A 12,666-nucleotide genomic window follows, 5' to 3' on the forward strand; every position below is an offset into this window, starting at 1 on the left:
CTTTCCCATGAATAGAATTCACAATTCTAGCTGTAGAATTATTTTCAGTATACAGTTTTTTAAAAAAATGTTCAGATGATCTCATATGTACAGGAAATTTGCAAGTACAATTAAAATAACTTGTTTTAGCTGAACCATATAAGAGTAAGTTGTCGCCCTTGTGTCCTATTACACCTAAATTCTTTATTAAGGGTAGTGTCTTAAGAAACCACAAACAGCCATCAAAATCAGGAAACTAGCATTGGTACTTGATTATGATTTTTCCAGACTTGTTGAGATATAACTGACTTATAACATTGCATAAGTAAGTTTAAGGTGTACAGTGTGATGATTTGATATACATATGTTGTGTAATGATTACTACAATGTTAGTTAACACCTCTGTCACTTCACATAATTAGTTTTTTCTGTGCGTGGTGAGAACATTTAAGATCTATTCTCTTACCAACTTTCAAGCGTACTAACCAGTACTGTTGACTATAGTCACCAGGCTGTACATTAGATCCCCAAAACTTGTTTATCTCATTAACGTGATTACCATTTAGTCCTCAGACCCCATTCAAGTCTCTGAGCTGCCCCATTATGTCCTTCCCAGCAAGAAGATCCAGCCTAGAATCATGTCGTGCATTTGCATATGCCTCTTTAGTCTCTTTCCATCTAGAACACTTTCAGTCTTTCCTCGACTTCCATGACCTTTACTCTTTTGAAGTTTAGGTCCAGTTATCATGTAGAATATCCTTCAATTTGAGTTTGTTGAATGCTTCCTCAAGATTAGATTCAGGAGTATCTCAGACAGGAGGCTGTGGTCTTCTTGTATCCTATCACAGGGCTCAAGATTTCAATTCGTACCATTAAAAAAAAAATTAATTAATTTATTTTTGGCTGTGTTGGGTCTTTTTTGCTGTGCGCAGGCTTTCTCTAGTTGTGGCCAGAAGGGGCTACTCTGCATTGTGGTGCACGGGCTTCTCATTGCAGTGGCTTCTCTTGTTGCAGATCATGGGCTCTAGGTGCGCAGGCCTCAGTAGTTGTGGCTCATGGGCTCTAGAGCTCAAGCTCAGTAGTTGTGGAGCATGAGCTTAGTTTCTCCACGGCATGTGGGATCTTCCCAGACCAGGGATCGAACCCGTGTCCCCTGAATTGGCAGGTGGATTCTTAACCACTGCGGCCACCAGGGAAGCCCCTGTACCATTTTTGGTAAAGTAAATTTCATCACGTGATTCAGACAGTGTCTGCCATCTGAATGTACTTTACTGTAATGTTACACTTTCCCTCTTTATAATTAATGCATATTTTGTGCAGAGTTACTTAGAAAATCTATAAATGTCCTGTTTCTAATCAAACATTCCATTTATTTATTTATCCATTTATTTATTGGTTTTCTGGTTTATTCAATGGGTTATAACCCCATTTATATTCTGATGCTCAAATTCTCCCAGTTTTGTCCAGTAGAATTCCTTCAAGCTGACTTGTATGTGCTTGTAACATGTCACAATCATCCTGTATTTCCTTGCTTTGTGGGTCAACCAGATATTCCTACTCATCTTGTATTTTGTCATCTTGGCCCTAGAATCAGCCATTTCTCCAAGGAACTTTGGTTCCTTTTATTGAAAAATGGTATTTAGAAGTCAAGAAATGGGCATTAGGTGTGTGCACTACTTTGGGGGTGTCGTGGCCCCTCCAGAACCTCTCTGGACAGAGCTAGGAATAAATACACACAAACACACCCCAACAAGATGATTAACGTTTATATCTAAACACTGTGTGATATTTCTAATTCCAAACCAGCACCACAGGGTTCATTCTAGTTTTTCCTCTTTCCGTATTGTAACCCCCTTTATTCTCTAGTGAAGAATATGGCTTTTACTATCCTTAATATATTTGTGTATTTGTTCATTCACCTTGTATATGACCAACCTCCCATCACTGCTGCAGTCTCCTCTGTTGTGAAGCCCATCCTACAAGCTTTGGCTCCAGTATCTCGTGCTGGGTCATGCTCCTTCAGCCTACTCAGGTTCAACACCTTGCATTAGGCTGTCCCAAACAGGGGCACCTTCCTTAACCCACTTGAGTCTAACACCCCACACTGGCCACCCCCAGTGTGGATTCCCTTCTCATTCTGCTTAGTTTCTGACCCCACACACCAGGCTACTCCTTGCTAAAACGGCTTCCTCACCTGCTCAGGCTGAGTCCTCACCCTGGCCACCCCACCCGGACCCCCGCCTCATGCGACTTGTGCTCTCATACCCACACTGGTTCACCCCATGAGTTGACGTTCTCCTCAACCTGCTTGGGCTCACAAAACCCACACTGGCCAGCCTTCATCTCTTAGCTTGGTTCTGCTCTAGGACTGACGTGTTCAAGAAGAAGTGTAACTGGAACCACAGTGTGAGGGTCAAGGTGATAAAAGTTTACAGGATTCCTTCACTTCTGCTGCTCTTTCTTTCTTGAGGGGAGTGGTGACAAGGAAGTGGAGACCCTGCACATGCTCGCAGTAGGAATGCTCTGGAACAAAAGTGCTGCTGAGCCCAGACAGAGCAAGGAAGCCCCCTCTGTGTGGCCCAGCTTTCTTCTGTCACTTGGTCCTCTCCATGGGGTCCTTTCAATTAGAAGGAAGAGGGATCCAAACAACATTTATGAATTGCTACTAAGTGGCACCTGTTGTGTAAATTACTCTTAACCACAGCCCTTGAGTAGGTGTTATTTTTATAACTTTTCAGGTGAGAAAAATATGGCTTAGAAAATTTACCTGGTTTATTCATGTCCACCAAGGGAGCAGAGCCAGGATTTGGACTCAGGACAGTGTTCCTCCAAATCTCAGTCTACCTCGTGGTCTCTTGTGATGAAAGAGATTGTAATACATCTCACAGGACCAGACAGATAGAATGTGCTTAATAATGTCTGTTAAAGGAATGCGCAAGCAGTATTAAGGTCTGTGTGAAGAAAAACTTGAAGTGTGAAGTTGGAGAGGGCTTTTATGAGTTTAGGAGACTTTCGACTCAAACCCTCTCAGGGTATTATCTCTACTATTCTTCCTGAGATGTGAAGTTAGCATTTATATTAGGAGAAGAAGCTGTTTGTATTGCAAAGCTGAGAAGTATTTTCTTGTACACATTCATGAGATTAGTGGTTTTATCAAGAATAAGAAAGTAATATTTATTGGGCTTTTGTTATATATCTGATCCCATTCTAGTGCTTTTCACTTATGACTTTATTCAATGGTCACTATGAGGTGGGGGTTATTATTTTCCTCTGTTTGTAAGCAGGACCCTAAGGTACAGAGCCTTTATGTAGTGTGTGAGGTTATGGAATGGAAAAGAGGTCGAACTGGTATCTGAATCCAGGCTGATTGGTTCTTGCACCTGGTCCTTGACCATAGTTTCCACTAACGTATTAACTTTATAGCAACTGGTTCTATTATTTAGCTGAATGTATTTTTTCATAAAGCTGTTGTGACAATTAACTCAATGGACATAAAAACAGTTTGCAAAACACAAAAGTCATATAATTCTATGTTTATATTATTATTTATTGAGTTTGTATTATATCAAGTGTTTCTCCCTCTTTAGCTGTTTTTGAGAAAGGCATTATAACATTAAATTAGAAATTGTTAAGTCAGAAGTAAGTGGATCTAGGCGTTCGTTGAATGCTATGTGCCAGGCACAATAATCAAAAACAGGCACAATAATCAAAAACATGTTTTTAAAAAGTTAACAATCCAGAAGGGGAGATGGACAAGTGAACTAACTATTACAACACCCTATAACAATTACTGTGATGGCTGTAAGAAGAGGATGCTACAGAAGAAAAAAAGGAAGTGTACATAAAAGATGCTCAAGAGGGAAAATATGAGGTCAGGATCCTGGCAGGATATCAGCTTCACTCTATATGGTTCAACTGAGTGAACTTTCTGGGAGGGACTTTGAGAGAGGCATGGGCAGGGTTAAGGAGGCCAAAAACAGGTGTTGAGGCACCAGGAGTCCAGCAATCATGGGAAGATCTTAACACCTTAGGCTGAAAGGTCAAAGAAAAGCCCACTTACCAGAGCCCATGAGAGCTAGAACTATGGAGGAGTGGCTGCCATCGAGGTGTGCAGCTTTGGAGGATGCAGTTATTGATAGATATCAGATATTAGACTCTAAAACAGGGGGTGGGGAGCAAGGAAGAAATACTCCAACCTCTTTCTCCTTCTACCTTGCAATCTCCTGCTGGAATCTCTCAACAGCAAAACCCAGATGAAATTCAACTGTCAAAGGAGCCTACATAATGCACTCTCTAGGGGTCAGCCGCCCGCACAGAGCAGGACCAAAGGTTAGAAAATGGATCTGGGGTGAAGACAAGTGGAGAATAATCTGGAAGGCTTCCTAGAAGTGGTGATCCCTTAATCAGACTTGAAGTATAAAGAAGAGTTTTCTAGGTAAAGATGGAGGGGGAAGGAAGGGAAGATATGCCAGGCAGAGTTTATCCTGTTTAAAGGCATTATTCAGTCAGAAAACTGTAATATCTTCATGATGAATGCAGAGGGAGGGAGGTTGCAATCTTCACATGGCCTGGACCAGTATAACCTCCTGGCCATTCTCTTTCTTTCTACTCTACCCACTCTCCATTCATTCTAAACCTAGAACACTGATTATCATCCCTGAGTATTTCCTTTCTGCCACTTGCCTTCTTAGAATCCTTAATGACTCTCAGTTACCTCTAACAATTCTAAGTGCATTGCATATATTAATCATTTAATCATCACAACAACCCTTTAAGAAAAGATACTTTCATTATCCCTATTATGCAGATAAGGAAATCAAGGCATAGACTTCATATCACACACCTAGGAAGTGTAGAGCTAGGGTCCAATGTCAGGCAGTTCAGAATGCATGTCCTTCACTCTCAGCAACCATGCTGTACTCCCTCTCCACATGGAGGCCCTTCACAAACTGATCTGCTTTTCTGACTTCCCAAATTTCCCTCTCTCGCAGGAAGGTGCTTTTCTTCCACATTCTTTCTGAATCACTGAGCACTCCTTGTTTGGGATGCCTTACCTTTATTTCCTTTAATATTACATCTCATTGTCTCTACTTCCTCAAGCTCAGATTAAGCCCTAAGTCTCCCCTTATTGTTTCCAACTCTGACTCCATTATAAGCCTTGATTCTGGCCGTTACAACTGGCATATGATTTTCTTAATGGTCTGCTGTGCTGGGTGCCTTTATTTGAGTCCATTGTTTAGGGCTCTCAAACCAGAAGTTCTATTCCTAATTCAAGGGGATATAACAACAGAGGTAAAATGGTCTGGGACACCTGTGGTACAAAGTCTAGGTCACCAGGTCCTTCCCCACTTTCTACTTCAACTGACTGTATGGTCAATGAATTAGGTAGCCAACATCCTGGTTTTCCTGGAACAGTTCTGGTTCATGCTTGTTGTTTTGTAATAATGAGAGGTGTCTTTTTGTTCTCTCTCAAAAGTTCCTAGTTTGGAGGATAAATTATGTGGTGGTGGGGTTGGGGAAATTTCTCCCTCTACGCATCTTGAGTTTTCTTTTTTTTTAACATCTTGAGTTCCAGTGGCTGGACTAATAATGAAATTGACACCAGACTGATTAACAGGAGAAAAAGAAACATTTTAATTCATGCATGGTCCAAACAGGCCACTATACTTTTTAGACAAAGAAACGATAAATTTGTAAGGAATTGACAGGACAATGAAACTTAGGTTTTGGGTGCCCATTAGTGAAGAATCTAAACAGAGTTTGGGTTCTGGGTAGAAAATTAAAGAAGGAACAGGGTTTGTTTATATAGGCTTCTAGGTCAGCCCTAAGTTCCCTATCTTTGGCAATAAGGGTGTCCTTCTATCTCCAGATGCAGGGCGTGAATCTTTCACATGAGAGATATATTTTCTACTTTCTAGGAGACAAAAAGGAGAGTCAGAGTGTCCCCTTTAAGTTGGCTGTTTCTTTAAGTAACTTTAATTCAAAATAATCTATATACCATTGAGGCACATTTGGGGGTGGCCTACCTTGGACCCCAACAGTAGTCATTCTGTGTAATGGTACCTCTGTTTTAAATAAACAAGTCCTCTGTGATGGACATGGGAGGGTCTGAGGTCTTTGATAAGAATTACAAATGGAATGTCAGGCAGTATGTATGGGCAACAATTGCTTGGCTGTCCTTAAAACATAGATTAGAGGCTACATCCTACACTTCTCTTTTTAAAACCAGACCCAGGAAGTGTGGTTAACAACTCAGCCAACTAATAATGGCATAGCATGGAATCTAGTTGTGTATAGATCTATTTAGAGTAGTAGACCAACCAGACACATCTGGTGATGAAAAAGCCTTCCCTTGGTCACCCATCAGAGGACGAATAATGGACACAGCTGCAGAATCTGTGCTGTCACTGACCCTTTATGCTTTCTGCATGGGGAAGACCAGTGCAAAGCTTACCTAGAGGGTCCGTGGTACAGCTGTATTGGGCCTGGATGATGAAGGGCTCCAGGATGAAGCTCACAAGAAATGCTGCCATTGTTTCACCAGGGCCATTCACATGTGTCATTTCGCCTGGCAGTTACTAGTTGATTCCTAGGTCTCTCTCTTCCACTTGGAGGCTCATCCTTTGGCCTGCCCATCTGTCTGGGACAAAGCTCTGGGGAGTAGGGCCAGAAAACAGAACCAGGGAGGTCCTGCTGGGTGAAATGTCATATAAATGCATCCCAGAGAGCAGCCCTTCCAGGTCTTTTTGTTTTTTTTGACCTTTCCTCCAGTGTCTACTAAAAAATTAATTCTTGAGATTGAATTGACTGAAAGGACAGTGAATAAAAACTGGGAGCTGTACATCACTAAATCTCTGGGAAGAAAATAAAAATAAAGACTCTGTCCCAAAAGTGATTTTAAAGATCAGATAGCCTGAACATGTTGACCTTGTCCCTGATGATTATAATTACAAAAATATTTTCTAAGGGACAACATTATTTTTTTCCATAAGGGGCAAAAACAATAAGCCCCTCCCCTTTTTTTTAAGACAAAATGAATGTTGTCCAAGGGTTATAGAGGGAATGAAGGAATGGAAGAAAAATGGAAAAGTTGGTATAAGGTCACCTGAAGGAGAGAGAACTGGAAGCAGATCATTTGGACAAGCAGGTGTGCAGGCAGAGGAGGTGGAAGAAGATGAGTGCACCTGGGTTGTGCCTATTTCCAGAGGGAGAATCCAGAACACGTTGCATGGGGGCAAGCATAGTGACTGGGCCAGGGTGGGATAAAAGTGGTTACTAGAGACCCAAATCATTGCCTGTAAGTCTCTAGCTTGGCCAAAGTGTCCAGATTACTTGGCTGCTTTGGCTATGGTATTGAAAGTCTCTGTTAAAATAAAAATTCCATTGATAGCTATGAATAGTGTAATATGAAGTAATGTACCAAATGGCTTTAGTTTCCTTTTTGTAGCCTGAAGAACATTTTGGAAATGGGAGACCAGGGTGTCAAAGAAGTTCAGGGATGGGAGATTGTCTGAATGTGGTTGAAGACTCTGGGAACCTGGAGTAGAAGGGGGCCTTGGACCTCCAGGGACAGGAATTCTGAGAATAAATTTTACCTACTTCATTGTTTTATCTAGGGTCAGATTAGAATAGGTTGCCTTTTGTTTATATACTTAGTTCATTTATTCATTATGTGCCCACCAAGAACTTCATGGCAGGCTTACATGTGCTTTGGTGGTTGAGGCAGTGTATGAATCCAGCAACAGCTACCAAGAAAGGTCAGAAACACTTCTAAGAAGGGCAGAGAACAAATTAGAGCCAGTGCATTTGTTGCTCGTTTGTTGGTGAGCAAAGGAAGAAAGTGGGCAGTGTCCCAGCTGCATGGTGAAGGGTCTGTTGGCACAGTCAGCATTAACCAGAAACAGTGGGGTTGATGGTGGTTTAAACCAAAACCAGATATAGTGGGTTGAATAACGTCCCCCTGCCCCTAAGTTCATTTCCATCTTGGACCACAAAATGGGACCTTATTTGGAAAGAGGGTCTTTACAGTTGTAATTAGTTAAAATGAGATTATACTAGATTGGGGTGAGTTCTAAATCCAATGACTCGTATCTTTATGTGAGAAAGGAGAGGAAGATTCAGACACAGTGGCACAGAGGGGACAGGGAATAAGGCTACCTGACAACAGGGGTAGAGATTGGAGTGATGCATCTCAAAACCAAGGAATGTGAAGAGCTGCTGGCAACCAACCAGAAGCTAGGAGAGAGGACAGTTTCTCCTTCAGAGCCTCCAGAAAGAACCAACTCTGCTGGCATCTTGATCTTGGAGTTCCAGCCTCCAGAACTATGAGAGAATAAATGTCTTGTTTTAAGCAGCCTCTCTTGTGGTACGTTGCTACGGCAGCCCTAGGAAACTAATGCATCAGGTTCTAGGGATACTCTTCCCCATGATTGTTTCAGGGAGAGCAAGGAGACAGACAGTGCAGGGCTGAATGTAAGCTCAAGACCAAGAGAATAACTGAAATCAGGGAGGGCCCGCTAAAAGTGTGGGTGGGGGTAGATGCACTGGCTCACACAATGTTCTTCAGCAGTGGAGAAACTGCCTGTGAAGGTGCTGCCTACCTGTGGGTACTTCAGCAAGGGCATTGGGCTCTTGGACCAATTGCACACATGATTCAAGTGATTTTTTGCTATCTTCCTTTAAAAACTCTCTTTCTGCTTCTTTAAAAAAGTCCTCTTTCCAGTGATCTCTGCAGTCAGACACCTTCAGGTGCATTGTATCTTGCTGAGAAACATGACAATACGCTAGCTAATGGCCCAGAACTTTCCCCAGGGTGGGGTCAGTTTCAGGCCCCCTAGGAGGGCAGAATTGGGAGAGCTACCAGTTGAACTTAATTTCTTTGTCTGCAAAGGAAAATCACAGGAATATGCATCTATTGTTTGCCTAAGGTGAAGTAAGCTATGGAATAGATCTCTCTTACTCTTAGAAACTCCTCAGGAGTCCTAGGTTTAGGATGTTTCAGAGGTAGAGATGGCTGCCAAGGGAAAAAGTCTGGTCACCAGGTCGATGATGAGTGATTTAAAGCCCCATGGAGACTGCTTTAGATTTTCCTGAGAAGCTTCTCTCTAAGGAGAACATGAGCTTCTTTGCATAAATGAGTCTAAGCCAATCTATACTAGAGCAGTGAGCTCTCAGGAAGGCACAGGCATAGCAGATACGAAAAGTTTAAGCCATCAAAGGGCACTGGAAAATCCTATTCAAACTTAAGTGACTTCGAATGTGATACCTTGATTATCTACTAGATGGAATTATAAGACATAAATGGTGAGGCATATAGGGGAATTTGGAATGGGGAATTGTCAGAAAGCCCCATTAAGCCTGAAAGGACTTATTAGAAATGCTACTCAATGCTTGGATTCAAAGATACATTTAACTAGCCTTCTTTGGCTCTTCTTTCTGAGTCTTTACTTGAGCCCTGGAGGTGGGGAGTGTTTCATAGCAGGATAAAGTTGTATTTTCTAATTCTTGAGGATTAGTAGAAAGAGAATTAATGAGATCTCGATCAGGGTCTGCTGTGGTTATGGGGACCCGATTTGGGTTTTATTGCCTTTTACAATATTTCTTAAGATTCAGGATTCTAGTCTAATTTGAAAAATATCATTTATATTCAGTGTCTACTCTAGGGCAGGCAATAGGTTTACTATGTTACACTCAGGACACAGTTTTGGGAGGCAAAAGTTAAATACAGAAAGTGCTGCTGAGACAGTACCACCTTCAGACATGGGCAAGCAAGGCTGTTGCCTAAGATCTGTACCTCAGAGGACTTTGCAGTACTTTCCCTGACACTTTCTAAGTCCCTCTCTGATGCCTGGGAAAAGCTGGGTCTGGCAGTGCAGTACAAGCAGAGGACCCAGAGCCCAGACAGGGGCCCCACATGACCGTGGTTCCCATTTCTACCCTTTGTAGCACCCTCTGGTCCTCCACATCCCTCCTCCAAAATGAATGCGTGTGAGTACACACACACACACACACACACACACACACACACACACACACAGAGGCTCCACTGACCCAGGTCTGAGAGCAGTTTTATCTGAGCAGGGCTTTCTGCATTTACATTTTACCTCTCCAAACTGTGTCCTAAATGTACATACACACACACACACACACACACACACACACACACACATATATTATTTTTTTTTTCAAACTATGTTCTTGGGTTGACAGGATGTACCAAGGAACATCTGTAATTGTTCCAGAGCCCTGTGTCTGGCCCTGAGTTTCAGGCAGGAAGTCTGTGCCTAGATTGGTCCTGCTGGCTGGTGGACTATTTATTTCACAGAATCCGAAGAAATTGGGCTGCCAGAATGGTGGTGATCTTGGGTAACCTTCATTCATGTCAGACACAAGATGACTTCAGTGCTCTGCCGACAGTCCACAACCAATCCTTTGTTGAGCCATGTGTATGGTTCTATGTGTTGACTCTCACTCATTCATGTTCCGTCCACAGTGACACCTCCAGACTACAGGACCCGAGGGAAGTGGGATGTGATGACCGTGGAGAATACCTACATTTTCCTTAAGCCTGAGTTAGAAGACATGACTAGAGACACTTTTCTTACATCTTCTGTTCCGAAGAGAATGTGTCAGACCTAGAGGTAAGTGAGAAAATGCGAGCTTGGCTGCAGTCATGAGTAATCATGATTCCTATAGGGATGTTTGTTCTGGCAGGTGATGTACAGAAGATGAAGTTATAAGACACAGCTTTGAACCAATCAGGCAAGTTAGCTTTTGGAACCTTGAGGGTAAGGACTAGGGCCACCAGATATAGTGCTAAGTTCCAAGGGAAGAAGCATCGTCTTTGGGAAGTTGGGGAAAGCAAAGTAGTACCCTCAACTTGAGAGAGTGTGAATTTTTTGTAGGTCATCACAAGCAGATATTCAAAAATATGTAGTAAAAGTAGGGGAAAGAGATATTGGGACTGGGGTGCTTGGTGCATTTTCTTGAATTAATCTCTTTGACAAAGTCATGGCCAAACTAGACATGAAGATGGCTTTTGTTGAACTGCAGTCCTGGGACTCTCCAGGAGTAGAGCTGTGGAAACATTTGGAGACTATTTCAGTTATTGGAATAGAGAATTGTGGATGGGAAGAGCAATGTCTGTGTGGTGGCCAAAGTGGGAAGGTTTTGGACACATAGGTGCTCTTGCCACTAGTGATACAACCTTCAGGCAAGTCCACTTCATCATTACTTGTACCATGCTCAAGTACACCCAGGAAAAGAGCATGAGCTTTGGAACCAGTTCAATCTGGGGACAACTTAAGTCCTTAGACAATCTGTCTGAACCTTAGTTTACTACTCTAATAAAATGAGGAGAATACATGGTTGTAATGCTAGAATGAACTGATGTATAAAGAAGTGCTTTGTGATCTGTATGTATTCCTTTCACATGCAAAGGAATACATACACAAGCAAGTCCTTGTCCTTAGTTCTTCTCTAAATCCCTCTTCCTTTTGAGGTCATGTTTCAGCTGAGGGATCTATGGAGCCTTCCCCCCAGAACACTGTCCCTTCAGCATGGGTGTATTTCTTCCCCCCTTCAGTCAGACATATCAGTGGCGTACTTGGCCCTGAGTAGTAGCTCAGTTGTGAGCCCTTTGATTTCCTCTTTCCTTTAATATTTTCGAAGATCAGGAAGATTTCCTCCTCCTTGTGAATGCAGCTCAGCTGCTAGCAGAGAACACAAAAGCAAGTAGAAACCAGGACCAATTATAGCCCAGGCTGACCTGAAGGTAGAGTTCTACAAGGTGACCTGAGGAATCTCCTGCAAGTTAGAGATCTAGGGCTGCTGAGAGGGCTGCACAGGAAATTCCTTGGGAATGTGGACTGAGATGAATGGCTAATTGGGAGAAGTCAGAAGCCAGCCATCAGCATCTGATGCCCCCCAGATAAACATTCCCAGATCCTCCTGTCCTGTGTCAGCCCTTGGACACTTTATCACCAAATCCTCCTGCCTCCTCTGAGTGGCAACAGAGAAGAGACACTGCTCACGAGAGCTTGCAGAGCACTTTGAGCTGGGTGAAAGGCAGCCTTGGCACCCTGGAGTAAGATAGATATTGGCTGGTAGATTCATGGGGAGCCTCTTGCTCATTTGGGAGGTTGTATATTATCCCCTCCCCCATGAGAGAGATATGTGATTCTATGTGACCAAAGAGTTGGGATAGAGGTTAGATTTTGCACTCCTTGCAGTGCATGTTTTCTAAAGAGCTTGGGTCTCCAAGGGCTTCCCTTAGCTTCTGGCACGTGACAAAACTGCTGTGTTGAACCTGAACTTGGAAATGTGATGAGAGTTCTTTTGACTTATACGTCCACAGATAAAATATATTATTACTCTGTGTAATAATCATATATAGTTAGAATTATATAATAATAATTATGAAATATATACATTTTTTCTGCAGTCTCTTCATTTCTTATCCTTTGAAAGTACCAGTGTCTTCTCTCAATTGAAAATGTCATATAATAAAGAAATAAACATACATGGTACTGTAAGCCACTTCAATGTATTATCTGTACACTAGATATATAGTAGAGACAGGGATCAAATTAGAAATGTGTATATCCATGGTATGATTTGGGTACATATTTACACCCCTCAGGTTTCAAACCATGTGCAAAGTAGAATCACTCCTCTATTCTCTTTCCC

Source organism: Lipotes vexillifer, unplaced genomic scaffold (genome assembly GCF_000442215.2).
Source record: "Lipotes vexillifer unplaced genomic scaffold, Lipotes_vexillifer_v1.1 scaffold913, whole genome shotgun sequence".
NCBI classification, from domain to species: domain Eukaryota; kingdom Metazoa; phylum Chordata; class Mammalia; order Artiodactyla; family Lipotidae; genus Lipotes; species Lipotes vexillifer.